At 36.2% G+C, this 17,500-nt stretch overlaps 1 protein-coding gene across 7 annotated transcripts in view; it reads right to left on the bottom strand.

Moving 5' to 3' along the window:
- LOC106880489 (synaptic vesicular amine transporter) overlaps positions 1 to 17,500 on the bottom strand; it is a 187,706-nt gene that overhangs the window by 166,481 nt on the left and 3,725 nt on the right. For 2 of the 7 annotated variants that reach the window (XM_089362808.1, XM_089362810.1), the window contains one exon: positions 8,086 to 8,128. The exons of the other annotated variants lie outside the window; for them this stretch is intronic. The gene's annotated coding sequence lies outside the window, so the exon portion shown is untranslated. The remainder of the gene's footprint in view (positions 1 to 8,085; positions 8,129 to 17,500) is intronic. 7 annotated transcript variants of the gene reach the window in all.

The following is a 17,500-nucleotide window of genomic DNA, read 5'->3' as shown; positions in this document are numbered from 1 at the left end:
GTGTAGGGCATGAGGGATAGGGGTGATGTTTATGGAGAAAGAGGTGGGGTGGGTGAGAGAGAAAAGGAGAGAGAGGGGAGAAAAAAGACAAGGAGAAGGATAGGAAGTTATAAAGAAAGAAAAAGTAGAGAAAGGAAGAAAGAAGAGAAAATAAATAAATAAATAATAAAACAAGAATGGATGATTGGAAAAGAGAAAAGGAAAAAGAGAGGGGGAGTGAATGAAAAAGAAAGAAATGAAGAGAAATAGAGGAAGAAATGAAGGAAAGAAAGAGAAAGAGAGAGAAAGAAAAAGAAAATCAATGTAGAACAATCTCTCATTGCAGATTGAAACTACGTCACAACCGGAAGTAATTGACTTTCTTCACATTCATTTCCGGGACCCACTTAATCGAAGTTAAAACTCATGCTCATCATACTCCTCCTTCTCCTCCTCCTCCACTGCCGCCAGCATCAGCACCACCGCTACCACCACGACCACCTCTTGATGCTTAATCGTTGTCTTACTCTTCATTATATCACCCCCACCCCCCACCCTTCATTATGTTTTCCTTAATCTTTAACATTTTTTGTTGTTATATTCTTAACTTAGTCTTTCTTGCAAAAATTCTTTTTCATATATGTGTTTCGTTATTTCAATTCTTCTTCTTCTTCTTCTTCTTCTTCTTCTTATTATTATTATTATTATTATTATTATTATTATTATTATTATTATTATTATTATAGTTGTTTTTATCCATTCTCTGTTAAATCCAACGTTATCGTCTGCAAATTTTTTATTCAATATTTTTATTGTTATTGTAGTTGTATTAGATCTGACACACACACACACACGTAAATGTGTGTGTGTGTGTGTGTGTATATATATAATATTTGCATGTTCACGCATCATGGCGTCTATTGTACAATCGCTCCTTGCTGTGTGTTTCACGACCAACTAAACAAAAACGGTGACGAGAAGAGATAAAAATATATATATATATAAACTGCAGGGTGGTAAAAAAGAAAGCCAAAGTAAGTGAAGACGATGAGGAGGAGGAGGAGGAGGAGGAGGAGGAGGAGGAGGGGGGGGGGGCAGAAAGACAACTGGAAGAATAGAAAATAGGTCGAAATGATAGGAAGAAGAGACTACTAAAAACGAGAGGCAAACAAGAACATGCACAAACACATGCACACAAACACATATATGTAAGTATTATGTGAATATATATATATATATATATATGTGTGTGTGTGTGTGTGTGTGTGTATGTGTTTATTTATATGTATATATATATATATATATATATATATGTATGTATGTATGTATGTTTGTATGTATGTACATATGTATGTGTGCATGCATGTGTGTATATATATTCATAAATATATATATATATATACATATATATATATATATATATATATATATATATATATATATATATATATATATATATATATATATAGCTATATACATATGTGTGTATATGCGTGTTCGTGCGTTTGCATACACGCACGCACACAATCTGAGGGAATATGCGTAGCTGCTTCATGGAATGTTTCAAAAATCAAAACTTAGAACAACATATTGACGTGATATATTGTTTGGGATGTGGAACTGGCATCTTTGAGAAATATGGCTGGGGTAGAATCTCTCAGGATGTTAAGGATAAGCAGTTCCTTCGAGTTTGACTCTGTTTCCTCATATCTGCCAATGGACAGGTCGAACAAAAGTTACCGGCCATTTTAACTGAATAGAAATCGTTGTGAAATAACAGTGGTTCCTCAACGGTGGTTAGTTCTCTTGATGCCTGGAATCCAACCATCTTCTAACCATGCGTAGGAACAATGAAACTAGAATAAACAAGAGATTTAAGGGACATCAGGCCTTTGGAAGGAAGAAGAGTCTTCTCCTCCGCCGATAAAGGATGTTGCACGCCAGTCCATTGATTTGACTACAATTACGGCTAGAGCTAGAACATATGCGTGTGAAAGACGGAAGATGGAATATTTTATTATGCAATACACACACACACACATACATACATACATACATATATATATATATATATATCAGGGAGTGAAGGCGCATGGTTCAGTGGTTAGAGCGTCGATCTTATGACTGTGAGGTTGTGAGTTCGAATCCCAGACCAGGCTGCATGTTGTGTTCTTGAGCAAGACACTTTATTTCACATTGCTCCAGTTCACTCAGCTGTAGAAATGAGTTGTGACGTCACTGGTGCCAAGCTGTATCGGCCTTTGCCTTTCCCTTGGAGAAGGGAGGCCAGTATGCATGGGTGACTGCTGGTCTTCCATAAACAACCTTGCCCGGACTTGTGCCTGTGAGGGTAACTTTCTAGGTGCAATCCCATGGTCAGTCATGACCGAAGGGGGTCTCAGCATATTCCGGGTGCGCTGCCCACCCATCAAAAATGGCAAATTCATTATAAATAAATAACCTTACTCATTAATTTAATCACAAATCTTAATGAAAAACATTTTGTTATACTTCTGTTTGAAATTTAGTGTCATTGGGTGAGGCAACCCACCCGATAAAACAATCACCATACACCACCGATATATATATATATATATATATATATATATATATATATATATATATATATATATATATATATATATATATATATATATATATATATATATATATATATATATATATATATATATATGGTCAGAAACGTATTAGAAACTGATGGTGCACACATTAACTGATGCACAATTAAATACTTTCGTTCGGTTACAATAAGGACAGTGTGCTTTAGTTTTGCCTGACATCAGGTGACACTGCAATTTTTTAAAAGTAATAATCTCAGACACACTCACCCGCCCGTGCACGCACGTACAAACACACGCACACACACAAATGCAACACAACTTTCAGTGCTACGTTTTCAAACTGAAGCTTCTGAATGTAAAAGCATCCGATCCACAATGTTTCTTCCGATATCTGGGACTTTATGCCAACCTAAGAAATCTTTATGTTTGTGCAGTATAAAAAAGAAAAAATAAACATGCTTGAAACTATTTCAGTAAAAACCAACAATGAAACAATAATGCTCCATTTCGATTATTTTCATTTATTTTGAGGGGTTTTGAAAATCGTATTTATCGTATTTCTTTTTTTCTTTTCGTTTTTCGTTCCTTTTTTCTTCTTCATCTACATTCGGCTAAAGAAAATTTGAAGAATTTCCATTTGTTTCTATCATTTCAATTGCGATATGAAATCTTTTGTCTGTAAAGTGCAGACGACAACTCTTCCACCTGCCGCCATATTTGTTTACTCCAATGAGCGCCTCTTGCTATGATTTCGATGTTTGTCTTTTCTTTTCAGATTCTTATTATACCTATTATGTATTCTGTCGGTTTTGTTTCTGTTGTTCTTATTGCTGATGTACTTTTCTTGTTACTACTATTTAATATCTAATAGTTTCATTGCTAATACTACTACTACTACTAATAATAATAATATTTTTATTTTTATTTTTATTTTCGTTTTTATTATTATTATTATTATTATTATTATTATTATTATTATTATTATTATTATTATTATTATTATTATTATTATTATTATTATTATTATTATTATTAAAACAGTGAGCTGATAGAATCATTAGCATGTTGGGTTAAATGCTTTCTGGCATTTCGTCCGTCCTTACGTTCTGAGTTCAAATTCTGCCGAGATCGACTTTGCTTTGCATCCTTTCAAAATCGATAAAATAAGTACCAGTTGAACACTAGGGTCGATGTAATCAACTCACCCATCAGAAACAGCTGACCCTGTGCCCTAAATTTAAAGCCATTACTATGGCGGTGAACTGACAGAATCGTTGGCCCACCGCGACATTTCGTCCGTCCTTACGTTCTGAGTTCAAATGCCACCAGGGCTATTTTGACTTTTCATCCGCTCGGGGTCAATAAAATAAATACCTGTTGAGTTCTGGGGTCGATGAAATCAACCAGCCCCTTCCCCCCAAACCCAGACTTTGTGCCCACAAGAGAGGATTATTATTATTATTATTATTATTATTTAAATTAAAAGAAGAGTGCCATTTGTTACCTCAATCCTTCCTATATTAACCAAAATGAAGTAGATTGACAAATTTATTTTTCGAACCAATTGAAGACACGCGAGATGTCGAAATATTGTTCCCAAGATAACAAATGGCACTCTTCTTTTAATTTTGACTCTATATCTACAGGAGGAGTTACCTCAATCCTTTCTATATTATTATTATTATTATTATTATTATTATTATTATTATTATTATTATTATTATTATTATTATTATTATTATTATTATTATTATTATTATTATTATTATTATTATTATTATTATTATTATCATCATCATTATTATTAAGGCGGTGAGCTGGCAGAATCGTTAGCACGCCGGCAAAATGCTTAGCAACATTCCTTCCGGTTTTACGGTCTGAATTCAAATTCCGCCAAAGTCGACTTTACCTTTTAGAATCGATAAAATAAGTATCGCTTGAGCACTGGCAGTCGATGCAAAACTGAGCATTTATATATTAACTTAGCAATGTCTGAGGAACAATTATCTTTTATGTAACACACCAAGTACTTATTTGTTAATTAATCTTTAATCTAATCCTTAAATACTGCACCTAATTTAAATCAGTTTAACTTTGGTAAACCTAATATTATTTAGAATTGATCATAGAAGTTGACAATAATTTATTATAAACACCCATTCGACCGAACCGCAACCCCATTTCTTCCTTCATCTTGTTACTGTCAAGTCTCTTCTCTGTATTCACTTATTTGCATACAAACCTTCAATTACTACTTGTTTTGTGAGTATAATAGTGAATATATAGCAATAGATTCCTCTATATTTTCGGTACTTGACCTGTCAGGGACTTTAGCATTGACACGTTTAGAGGAAATAAAAAGAGTATCATTTGATTTATCTGTTATCTCCATCTATTGAACCATCAAGAGAAAGGATATTATCCAAATTCCCTTCCTTCGCTGTATGTTTTTGGAATCTCTAAAAATCAACCCTAATGACTTTAAGGTCTCCTGGAAATGGCGGAATGTTAAATGTTTCATTGGTTGATTGATTAATTAATTAAATTAATTGATTGATTGATTAATGCATGGAATTACTTAAATTTAAATAGACACAAACTTATAGCGATGAAATATTTCCTCTAGCCATTCGGAGTTATCATAACCTTAAATAAAGTTATATAACAACATCTTCATCGTTTAGTCTGCTTTCTATGATACTCAGTGATAAATGCACCAACCAGTTGATTGGTGAATCTCTTCCGATTTACTATTTATTTGGATCGCCCTGAGGATTTAACTGGTACTCACTCCTATCTTCCTCACTGAACATTCTGTTTGCTACATTTTTCAAGTGGGGTGCTAATAGCGCTATTCGTTTAGATTTCTTCAATACCTTCTTTCTGTCCCTATAAATACACCTGTACATACATATACAGGTGTTAAATCCTCACACCTAATTATTATAATAATTTATTAATGCTTTTGTGCGGTGGTGGGGGTTATTTGGTATCTGGCTACATTCATTACACGTAACAAGCAATTTGCATCCTGGCATCGAATCTTCGACATTTCTAATCAAATCATTAATTGTAATTGCTCAGTAATTAATATTGTTGAATCATCTTTAATTGAAAAACACAAAGAAATTAAAATGTTTAGATGTGCCTCCTTAGGCACGTATAAACAGATACTACGAACTCCCTTACACACACACACATAAACACACCCTCACTTTGCCTTCGTAAGCCAAATACAATTCTATGTTGCATACGTCAGTACTTTTGTATCTTTTAGTCTACGCCCGGGCATGTGTTTGTGTGCGTCTTGTCTGTCTGTCTCTCCCTCTGTTGTTTGAACTGGTAAAAACATTGACGGTTTGTCAGCCGAACTGTTTAATTTGAGATTTAATCATGTAAGTTTTGTTGTGAAGTAGCTTTCTTCTCCCTGTGGAGACCTATTTTCTAAATCATTCCTTTTCTTTTTATGGGATTATTTTAATCAAATAACTTCAAACTGTTCTGCGTCACTGAGCCCTCCCCCGCAAACGCCTGCACCCCTGCTTCTACTCTCACCTTCACCGCCGTCTCCACTCCTCACCGTCACCACCAAATTTTGGTGCCCACTGAGACGGAATGACTGATACTTTTGGCGTAGAAATATTTGCAGAAATAATAAGGAGTTCATCCACTCAGACAAAAATGCGTTGGTGCATAATTATTGCGGCTCTTTTTCAACAAATTTTATTCAACAAAAACAATAACAACATGTAACAAAAGCATCTTTAAGTGATTATTCCGGGGCATATTCACCATCTACTTCAATTACTGCTTCCCATTTGCTTAACAGACGGTCAGACCGTCATTTAAAGATGTTTTTGTTAAATATTGTTATTGTTTTTGTTGGAATAAATTTGTTGAATATATATATATATATATATCGGAGTTGTACTTGTTTACCAAGTGATTTGATTTGCAACAGTGCGCTCAAATTGAACTGAAATTCCATTTTGGAAATCCATTCCAGTCATTTATCAACAGATGAAAGCTGATAAATTCACTGTAAATGTTTTCTAAGTGAAATATTTGCAATGCAACTGTCGCAGTGACCAGGTCGCAGTGACCAGGTCGCAGTGACCAGGTCGCAGTTGTCCGGAGAAACTTTTGACAATTCGTGCAATAATTTAAGAAATGAATTTCTCAGTTTTTAATGTATTATTTTAATGGTTTGAACCGCTCTAGCACGATATAATTTGCGATATTTAAGAAAGGCTAAGGCCGTGGGCTGGCAACATCGTTATCGCATCAGATAAAATCTTAGTGGCATTTCATCCGTCTTTACGTTCTGAGTTCAAATTCCGCCGGGGTCGATTTTGCCTTTTATCCTTTCAGGGTCGATAAAATTAGTACCGGAGTCGATTCACCCCCACTCCCACGAACAATTTGAAACCAATGTATAAGAAAGGCTGCGTGATGAGAGATGGGAGCATAATTGTTATCGCATTAATACAAATTATTCATCAACATACGAAATATCAGAATCCTGGGTTTTCGACCACCATTGTATAGCGACACTGTCGTCGCCCGTGTCTTTCTTGTTTAATCAGGGACACCAATGAACAATACAATGTTTCACAATGGACATTCTGACGTCACACCGTTTCAAAACTCACCAGAGAATACATTGGATGTCGATGTAATGTTATTAGCAATCAATCCCGTTGCTAACGATTATTTAAATCAGATGTCCCTAACTGATTTTTAAAGTGAAGTTCTTCTTTCTCACACATCCCATCTATTTAATGTTCATTCCCTCCTTATTTGGACTCCTCCATATAGTTTTCTTTTCTCTTATTTAAGACATTTTCTTCTTGTAACTTCACTCTCCAATTCCTCCATTTTACATTTCCTCCGTTCACCTCCAACCTAAGACAAATGACTCACCAACGCCCTCACTTATTTGAGCTACAGCTCTCACTCAAGTGTTCCCTTCACCTAACCTTCTTCTTCCCTCACCTATTTCATTTAATACCCTACGACAGCACTCCTTTCTCTCTCTCTCTCTCTCTCTCTCTCTCTCGTCATCATTTTCAGAGGAAGGTTAATGGCCTGAAACGTTGTATTCTAATACATTTCACCGTAACTGAATGCATTGTACTTTCCTCTGAGCTCTCTAAAAGACATTCAATAATTAACTCGATTAAAATAAAAGTCTACTAAATCGGCCGATCACCTTATCGGCCTCTCTAACTATCAAACACAAACACCAGAAAACTATTGGACGTTTGGATGATATCAGTAAATCCCCGTACATGTGGGATGGAGGCTTGTGTTTACTGTAGAACACGTGACTAAATATTCTATCTGTTAATTTACTCGTTCGGAATTACAATTAAGAGTTTCAAGTTTACAGGAATGTGCGGAGTTTATTATTATTATTGTTACGGCCGTCACACTTCTCGGTTTACCATCACTGCTTTGAGATGAGTTAACAGAATGAAACGAAAAATAATCAGCAACAGAACAACTTAAGACGATGACTTACCTGAGCAAACGATTAACAACCAAATTAGCAGTCTTTCACTTACCTGCAATGATCAAAGGTAAATATTGATGACGTTGTCTTATACAGAGATACGTATATAAATTGATGGATTAATTTATTCAACAGGTTGATCGATCGATAAATAGATATAACCAAATAAGAAAATTGGCTTCATTATTTTTAATTAATTATTTAGTAGTCGAATCATCTGATGTGTGCAATTAAAATAGTCTTACTTCATTCATTTCTCAAGAATTCCTTTCAGACATTCCTCTGAGTTGCACCATTTTTATATTTTCTGTCTCAGGGTTCAAGTAAGATTGTGTGCAGTGTATATATATATATATATATATATATATATATGTGTGTGTGTGTGTGTGTGTGTGTGTGTGTGTGTGTGTGTGTGTGTTTATCATTTAGAACGAACAGTAAAAGGTTGTCATTATAGTACTCGGCGTTTCGAATGACGGAGCGAAGAGATACTGATACTATAATGACAACCTTTTACTGTTTGTTCTAAATTATAACAAATATAAATAATCCTCCATTTATCTAATATCGAGGTCTCATTCTTTTGTTGTTACTTTCTATTATATATATATATATATATATATATATATATATATATATATATATATATATATATATATATATATATATATATATATATATCATTCAACTACGGGTAGTAGTTGAATGATATTCTTAAGGCCGCAATTTACTCACTCGCAACATCTTTCAGAACTTATCGCTAATTCACTTCTTAACCAAATTGAAAACTGTTAACAATTTTGAAGAGAACTGGTCCCTAGCTACATCTTGGCAAAAAAAATTTAGATTTGGTTCAGTAGAAAAATGTTTACGTCAAACTGTAGCAACGTTGTAGGTGAGTAAGTAGCGCCACCTATCAAGTTTAGATCTAAATAACTTTTTTATTTTAAAAGCAAAATATATTTATCTTAGTTTCAGTGATGAAGGAAGCATGAAGAATTTCTTAGTTTTATTCCCATGCAACAAAAATTTATATAAAAAAGAGTTTGTGAGGTAAAATATCATGAAAAACAATATGAGTAAGGCAAAAAATTGGTTTTAAGTATAATTAACTTTCTTTTATTTTAAAAGCAAGCTATATTTTAATTAGGCTTAAATGATAGAGCTCAATTCAAGGAATTAAATGATAGAGCTCAATTCATGGTATCAATCTCATGCAATGAAGTTTTAAAAGAAAAAAAACGTTATGAGTGTTTGTTTCTCAAAATTGAGGGTGATAATATAGTTCTATAATTTTTATGAATATAGTTCTATAAGGGGACTTTTAATATATGTCACCGGTATCATTGAGGTAAGGAAATAATTATCAATGACACCGCTAATTGACACATTTGGCACATTATTAGTTAGCATAATAGCATGGATTACATGGGAAAATGCGTGCATGAGAAATAATATTCTAAAGATTATAAACCTGGAAAAGTAGAGGACAAATTATTACACTTGGAAAAGTTCAGGACAACTTATTACATCTGGTAAAGTACAGAACAAGAAAACTTTTACTTAAAATATCGCAGGTAAGGATAAAACTTGAATATTAAAAATTATTTGATTTTAATTTACAAAGTAACATTATAATTAAAAAAAAAGGTACCATCATTTGTTAAAATATTGACACACTAGAATACTTAAAAAATGAGAGCCAGAAGTATCAATATAGCTAAAGTTTTATGCAATTTAGAATCGTATATATGGTAGGCAAAATCATTATGTAAAAAATAGGCATTGGGTCAAGACTAAATATGTGAAAACTTGACAATAATTTAGGCAAAACTCAAGCAAATTTTACTGTGAATTTGTTGCTATAGGTAGATTCTACTGTAACATAACTATTTTTTGTATTATTCTATTTATTGTGCTTACTAATTATGTACTACTATTATTTTTCATAGTGAGGCGCAATGACCCAGTGGTTAGGGCAGCGGACTCGCGGTCATAGGATCGCGGTTTCGATTCCCAGACCGGGCGTTGTGAGTGTTTATTGAGCGAAAACACCTAAAGCTCCACGATGCTCCGGCAGGGGGTGGTGGCGAACCCTGCTGTACTCTTTCGCCACAACTTTCTCTCACTCTTACTTCCTGTTTCTGTTGTACCTGTATTTCAAAGGGCCAGCCTTGTCACACTCTGTGTCATGCTGAATCTTCCCCCCCCCCCCCAAGAACTACGTTAAGGGTACACGTGTCTGTGGAGTGCTCAGCCACTTGCACGTTAATTTCACGAGCAAGCTGTTCCGTTGATCGGATCCACTAGAACCCTCGTCGTCGTAACCGACGGAGTGCCAATCAATCAATCAATTTTTTATAACCTATTTTCAGATTTCTAAATATTAATTAATAATTTTTAAAAAAATGAATTTTTTTGAAGTGCAAAAAAGTATTTTGAGTTATTTTTAATCCTGTCCATAAAGGGATTAACTTTATGGTGTATTTTCATGCTTTATGGACGGGAAACCCACGGTAAGCCCATAAACCGGCTTTCACCAGGAAAAAATATAGACTGCTCTATTTCTTAGAGCAGTCTAAGAAATAGACTGCTCTATTTCTTCTCCGGATTTGTTTTTCGAAAAACATTATTTATACACACACACACACACACACACACACACACACACACACACACACACACACACACACACACACATATATATATATATATATATATATATATATATATATATATATATAAAAATGCATACGTATATGAGTCTGTATACGCGCGCGCGCACACATAGACATACGCATATACATATGGCATACGGTTAATTCACCGAAAATATATTCTACGATAGTATATAATCGCCGAAAGACAATTATAGAAAGATAAATTGTTCGAAAGATTTGTTCGTAGAGAAAAATACAGCAGAAATACTTGGAAATTTAATGCAAAAGAAATGATTTTATTTTATAATTATAACATCTTTGTGAATAAGGATATATAACCGTGTTTAGATTATATGTAACCTTGATCGAATTCTAAATTTTGGGGGCTTTCAAGCATTATGAAAGTAGATTCAGATATCAATAAATCGAAGCATTACTTTTTAAACACGTTCTTACCTAAACACACACGTGCGCTCACACGTATATATAGACACATACACATGCATACATACACACACGTATACACACACATGTATGCACACACACGTATACACACACATGTATGCACACACAAGCAGACACACACAAACATGTGCACACATTCCAACAAACATACGCACATAAATATACACACGCACACCAACGCACACATGTACATAATATATATACATATACAAACGGACGTACACATCCACCTACCCACGTTGCTAGATTAGAATCCATCAATAATTTTACAATGTTCACCACTGCCTTTCCCGTTCTACCAACAGTTTTACTCCAACTTTTGCTCCATTTTCTTCGTGTCTTTCATTTTGTCTTCTTTCAATTATTTCATTCTTCGTTGTCTTCTCGTGTTTCTTGTCCCCCCCCCCCCATCTCCCTTTGTAATCGCTTTTTTTTTCTCTACCTTCTTTTCATCTCTCTCAACACACTCGCTGCTTTTGTACTCCCACCTTGGGTTTGTAAATTCAAATGTATGTATATATATATACATATATATATATATATATATATATATATATACACACATACATTACACAGATATATATATATATATATATATGTGTGAGTGGGGTTATGTGTGTGTGTGTGTGTGTGTGTGTGTGCGCGTGCTAGCTCCATATCACTCCTACACTATATAATTTCTAAATAAATGCCTCACTTAACTCAGTCAACCGTGGAAATGTCTCGACACATCGATTTGAAATATTGTTTATTAATGTCGCCTCATGTCTCACATCTGTTGTTGTTGTTGTTGTTATGGTAATTGTGGATATTGTTGTAGTTGTTGTTGTTTTAAGTTATGTTGTTGCTATTGCAATTATTACTTTTGCAGCCGCTGTTACCAGTGGTTTTGGCCACTTTTGCAGGGTCTCTTTGGTTGCTTCTGTAGGTTGTATATGTGTGTATGTGTGTCTATCATTAAAAGTTCTTTCGCTGTCGTTGTTTTACCTCGTCTCATCTTTGATTAACTAGACCCATGGTCACCACGACGATTTTGTTTTGTGAATTGGCAGAGCAATTAGGGCGTTTGGTACACTATCTTTGTGAATTAGTTCCGGTTTATTACACTCTGAAATCCAACCTCATTGAATAAAGTATCAATAAAATACCAGTTAATCCAATAAAGTACTAGTCAATGCAATAAAGTACGAACTAATCCAGGTCGAGTGATCGGTAGAGCATCGGACGAGATAATTTGCTGTTTTAGTTGTTTGTCTCATGAGTTGGTCTTGGTGCCACCTCTCGGGGCTGCTTCCCAAACCACAAGGCCGTTTAGAGAGCTTTCGATATTGTTGAAATTGAGTAAAGAAAGACACCTGACCTGAGTGGGGTCCTACTAAAAGGAGCCAGGTGCCAAACGATTCATTAAGTCTACCACCCAGGTGATCCACAGACCATGAGACAGAATTCCAAGCACCTTGATTCCTGCGAAACCACCAAGGTCAGGCAAAGCAAGTCCACCGGAAAGCGCATGAGATGAGCCCCTTTTTCGACAGCAATGGCATCATCTACATTCACTGGATTCCCTCTGGCCAGGCGTTCAACAAAGCGTGCTTTATGTAGGTTTTGAGGGAGTTAAGAAAGAGATTTCGCCGCAAAAACGCCAGAGCTCTTATACTTGGGTTGGTGGTACCAGAACAATGCACCAATCCATAATTCCATCCTGGTAACCAACTATTTGTTTTTTGTTATTTTCCAAGCTGAAGGAAAATCTCAAGGGCCATCGTTTTGAAGACATCGAGAAGATGAAGGAGGCTGTATTACAAGAGACCTGGAGACCTTACACTTTGGAGGACTTCCATGGGGCCTTCACGAAGTAGCCGGAGCACTTCAGCAAATACATTGAAGTCAAAGAAGCCTACTTTGAAGCAGATTAGAACTTTGAACTTCTTTGAAATTAACTGACACTCCGTCGGTTACGACGACGTGCGTTCTTGTTGATTAGATCAACGAAACAGTCTGGTCGTGAAATTAACGTGAAAGGCACGAGTACCCTTAACGTAGTTCCCAGGGAGATTCAGTGTGACATGTGACAAGGCTGGCCCCTTTGAAATTACAGGTACGTCTCATTTATGCCAGCTGAGTGGACTGGAACAACGTGAAATAAAGTGTCTTGCTCAAAGACACAACGCGTCGCCGGGTATTGAACTCACGACCGTGAGCCGAATACCTTAACCGCTGAGCCATGCAGTGTGTGTGTGTGTGTGTGTGTGTGTGTGTGTGTGTGTGTGTCTCTTTCTCTCTCTCTCTCTGTGCATGTGTGTGTGTATGCGTGTGTCTTTACTCAAAATAGCCACCCTCAGCTTCCACCACGGCCTCAAGATGGCTCTGGAACCTGGCGCTTGCATTCCTCACTGCGTCCCTGGAAATGTCTTCGAACACATCTTAGTCACCAGATCGGCCTTCGTCATGCAGACAGACTGGTTGAGGTCTTTCTCAATCGCGGCCCGCACAGAGTAATCCATGGGATTACAAACGGGGGCATAAGGAAGCCAGAAATTAGGACTGGTGGAGTCGTAGAAATTCTCTGATAACCACTTCTGACACTTTCAAGGTATTGCAAGGAGTCGTATCCCACTGCCTCACATATGACCTTCCAGCAGTCACTCTCTCTAGCCAGTGTTTGACCATAGTTTCAAGCAGCTTCACATCGCCATTTGATTTGAACCTAAGTCCCTGTTCAAAGATGTCAGGTTGTAGTCAGAACTCTTGTTTTGTCCCTTTCTCTTGACTACGGCTTCCGAGATAGCATTGCAGCTGTGAATGCCATGGCTTACAACTTTTGCGGTGTTCACACAAGTATAGAGCAGCAGTCTTGATGCCATGGCTTCAAGTCCTCCTTCACAGCCGAGTTCTTCTCAACTCCAACTTTAATCGTCCTGCTCTCCAACGCCGTTGACTGTTCACTAATGCATTAAGCTGTTCCTGAAAAAAAAGAGAAATAAAAAAAATTGTCAAATGTAACCCGAATACCCTGTATATGCATGCTTGTGTGTGTGTGTGTGTGTATTATGTATGTGTGTGTGTGTGTGTGTGTGTGCATATGCGTGTGTATATATACATGCATCTGTCTATATATATGCGTGTGTGAATGTATATATATATTCATTAATTTGCCTATACAGTTTTATGCTTGCGGCCACTACTATTATTATTTCTTTTAAATAATAATGCTCTCTTATATATACAGGGTGCATAAGGTATTTGAGGATATAGCTTTTTGGGGGTCATTGCTGCATTTTTTTGTAACTCTGTGTAATCTTTGTTTCGGAAAATAATAATGGCAGACCCTCAGCTTACTCAAGAAATGAAAAGGCATGCTGTTATTGTGGTTACAAAGGCTGAGCATGGGGATTTAGAAATATCTCGATTTTTTTTAAAGTTCGTATAACAGCAGGGAACCGTGAAGCATAAAGTTGATAAAGTCTTTGCAATGTTGTCTGCAGGAAGAGGTGTGTTGAGAGTCAAAATTAGCCCAGAAATTAGCCCAGAACCGGAATCTATTCAAAATAAAGGATTCGAGTGGAACATTTCAAGAAAAATCTCCTCAGCATATCGCTGGAAACGTAACAGGTAGTGTTTGATTGGAGGACAGCGATCAAAAGTCGTGCATCACAACAACATACACCACACACACACACACACACACACACCATATCCATACACATACATCCATTTACAACATGTACTCACAAACAGATTAATGCACCCATAAACATTACAAAACCACAAGGAAGAAAACATCTTCCTCAAGAATCCCCACCTCATACCCACCAACCGATAAACCTCAATTTATTCGTCTTTTCCTCCACTCACTCTCTTTCTCTCTCTCTCTCTCTCTCTCTCTCTCTCTCTCTCTCTCTCTCCATCTCTCTCTCTCCATCTCTCTCTCTCCATCTCTCTGTGTCTCTTACTGCTTTACCAACGGTCTATATTCCCGTTCCACTATTACTTAAGCCCCACACCAAAGCGGTTTCAGAACTCAACGAGACTGGAATTACTTAAGGAGTTGTTATGACTGAAGGCATTTCCAACATTACGTACCGGTTTCGCTTTTTAAACGTTCTCACTTGTTAGCGATGTTAATATAATGAGGAGTAGTAGATGCTGATGAGTGATTCCTTCAGTATCAGTATGTTTTTAGAGGTACATTTGCTGTTTGGCCTGAGGCTTTTGGGTTTTACATTACTCAGATGATTTGGGGCGACCTTGGAGTGGTCAAAATCGTAGTCTACATCGAGTGTACTTTTTATCCATTTTGTATTCTTGCTTCCTTTCTGTAATTTTGGTGATTAACTTTGAAGAATGTCAGACAATAGTGTTTGTTAGGGCTGCAATGTAGAATATTAGACATTGCTATGGTAACGTGGAACGTGATGTGATCATGGCAGATCACCATGGTTATAATTGTCTCATGTCAACACTGTTCCAGTAAGTATAATCAAATACATTTCAACCGTGACTAATCTGTCTTTTTGTGTATCTTGGACTACATTGCATATGTAGGAGTGAATTGACAAATGCGTCCTTCCTATTTTTAAAACGTTAAAGTGGGAGCTGCTATTTTTAGTGAGACGAGAGACCACGTAGAGACTCTCTTGTTGGCTCTTAATCCTTGTCGTTATTTTGTTGTTGATGCTTAACTGCCCTACATAAGGTTCACAATTTCTTTTACTTCATTCTGTAGTTGAGATAAATTACTGGAAAACTTCACATGTTAAGTAAAATAATAATAAATAAACAAAAACATTAAAACTTCAGAAAAACAATGGAAAGTCTCGGTTCGTTTTATTAATGTTGCGTAAAAGAAACATTTTAAATAACCACGTTTTTCCAGACACTTAAGTATTGAAGTATAGGGTTTCGTAAATTATATTGTTTACATGTGCCGGACGATACTCTTAAAATTTCAGAGGAACTGATGTGTGTGTGAGGGGGGAGTGTATGTGTATGGTATGTATGCATGTGTGTATATACATATATGTGTGTGTATTACATATGTTATATGTGTGTGAGTGTGTGTGTGTGTGTGTGTGTATGTATACACATACACACGCACATGTACATATGGTCAGTTTATAACGAACTGTATGTCACTGCAAATGTTTTTCACGGAACTGTTTAATTTATCGCTTCAAATACAGACGACAGGACACCATAAAAAAATCATTACAAAGAGAGAGACTATTTGTATTATATGAAGGTTCCGCCGAAAACTGCTTAAGTCATATTAAGATATAACCAGTGACAAAAACAAAAACAAAACTACTGAGGTAGTGTCATCGATATACGAGTTTCGATTGACTAAATCAATAGTGTCGGTCAAAGGATTGAAAATCCGAGTGCGAGAGAGAGAGAGAGAGAGAGAGAGAGAGAGAAGGGGAGGGGGAGACACCGACAGGTAGACAGAGGTAAATGTTAAAGTGAAAAGTTAAATTTAATCCTTTCAGAAATAACAATGACTAATTCTGGAAACGGATGAGAGACAAATGGATTGCCATATATTGTAGATGATTATTATCAGTCCACTCACTCCAGAGTCACTTAATGGTGTGAAACAATGTAAACTAAACACAACGACATCTCTCTCCGACAGCTTTGCACCCACCCTCATCTCCCGACCGATCGATACCTTATTCAATGGTCGCCCATTTATAGCCGTCGTCTGCTACAACTCTCACTTGCTGAATGCTAACGATTTTCAAAGGCAAAACACATACGTGTGTTTGTGGAGGTATGTGTCGATAGCTTTTGGTAGGGATACACTTCAATAGCAGAACACCAAACACACACACACACACACACACACACACACACACACACGTATCCATATATATATAAAAGAAACGTGTGTGTATGTGTATATATATATATATATATATATATATATATATATATATATAAAAGAAATGTGTGTGTAGTTTTATTTCGAGAGAGCGATCAAGGTAGAAGCATATATAATAGGAGCAGTAAAATTGAATGTCTCTAAGCAGTTTGAGGGAGGTTGTCAAGGTTACGTGCCTCTTTTGATGAATTAAGCTTCAAAGAGCCGTGTCAGCCGTGATCGAACCAGCGACCTGACCTTTAACATAGACAACAGCTAATCAATGCTATTCACGTGACCCTATCTTAAAGGTTAAGTGGAGCAGATCTATTACACACACACACACACACACACACATATACATATGTGTATAGGTTGTGTTGTATGCAGTGGTAATAGTAGTGTTTAGGTTAGTGTAGTCATGTTGTTAATGGTG

The sequence above is a fragment of the Octopus bimaculoides genome, chromosome 14, assembly GCF_046866305.1.
Source record: "Octopus bimaculoides isolate indiv1 chromosome 14, ASM4686630v1, whole genome shotgun sequence".
NCBI classification, from domain to species: domain Eukaryota; kingdom Metazoa; phylum Mollusca; class Cephalopoda; order Octopoda; family Octopodidae; genus Octopus; species Octopus bimaculoides.
Note: the sequence above shows the minus strand (reverse complement) of the source record. Positions and strands in the feature narration are given on the sequence as shown.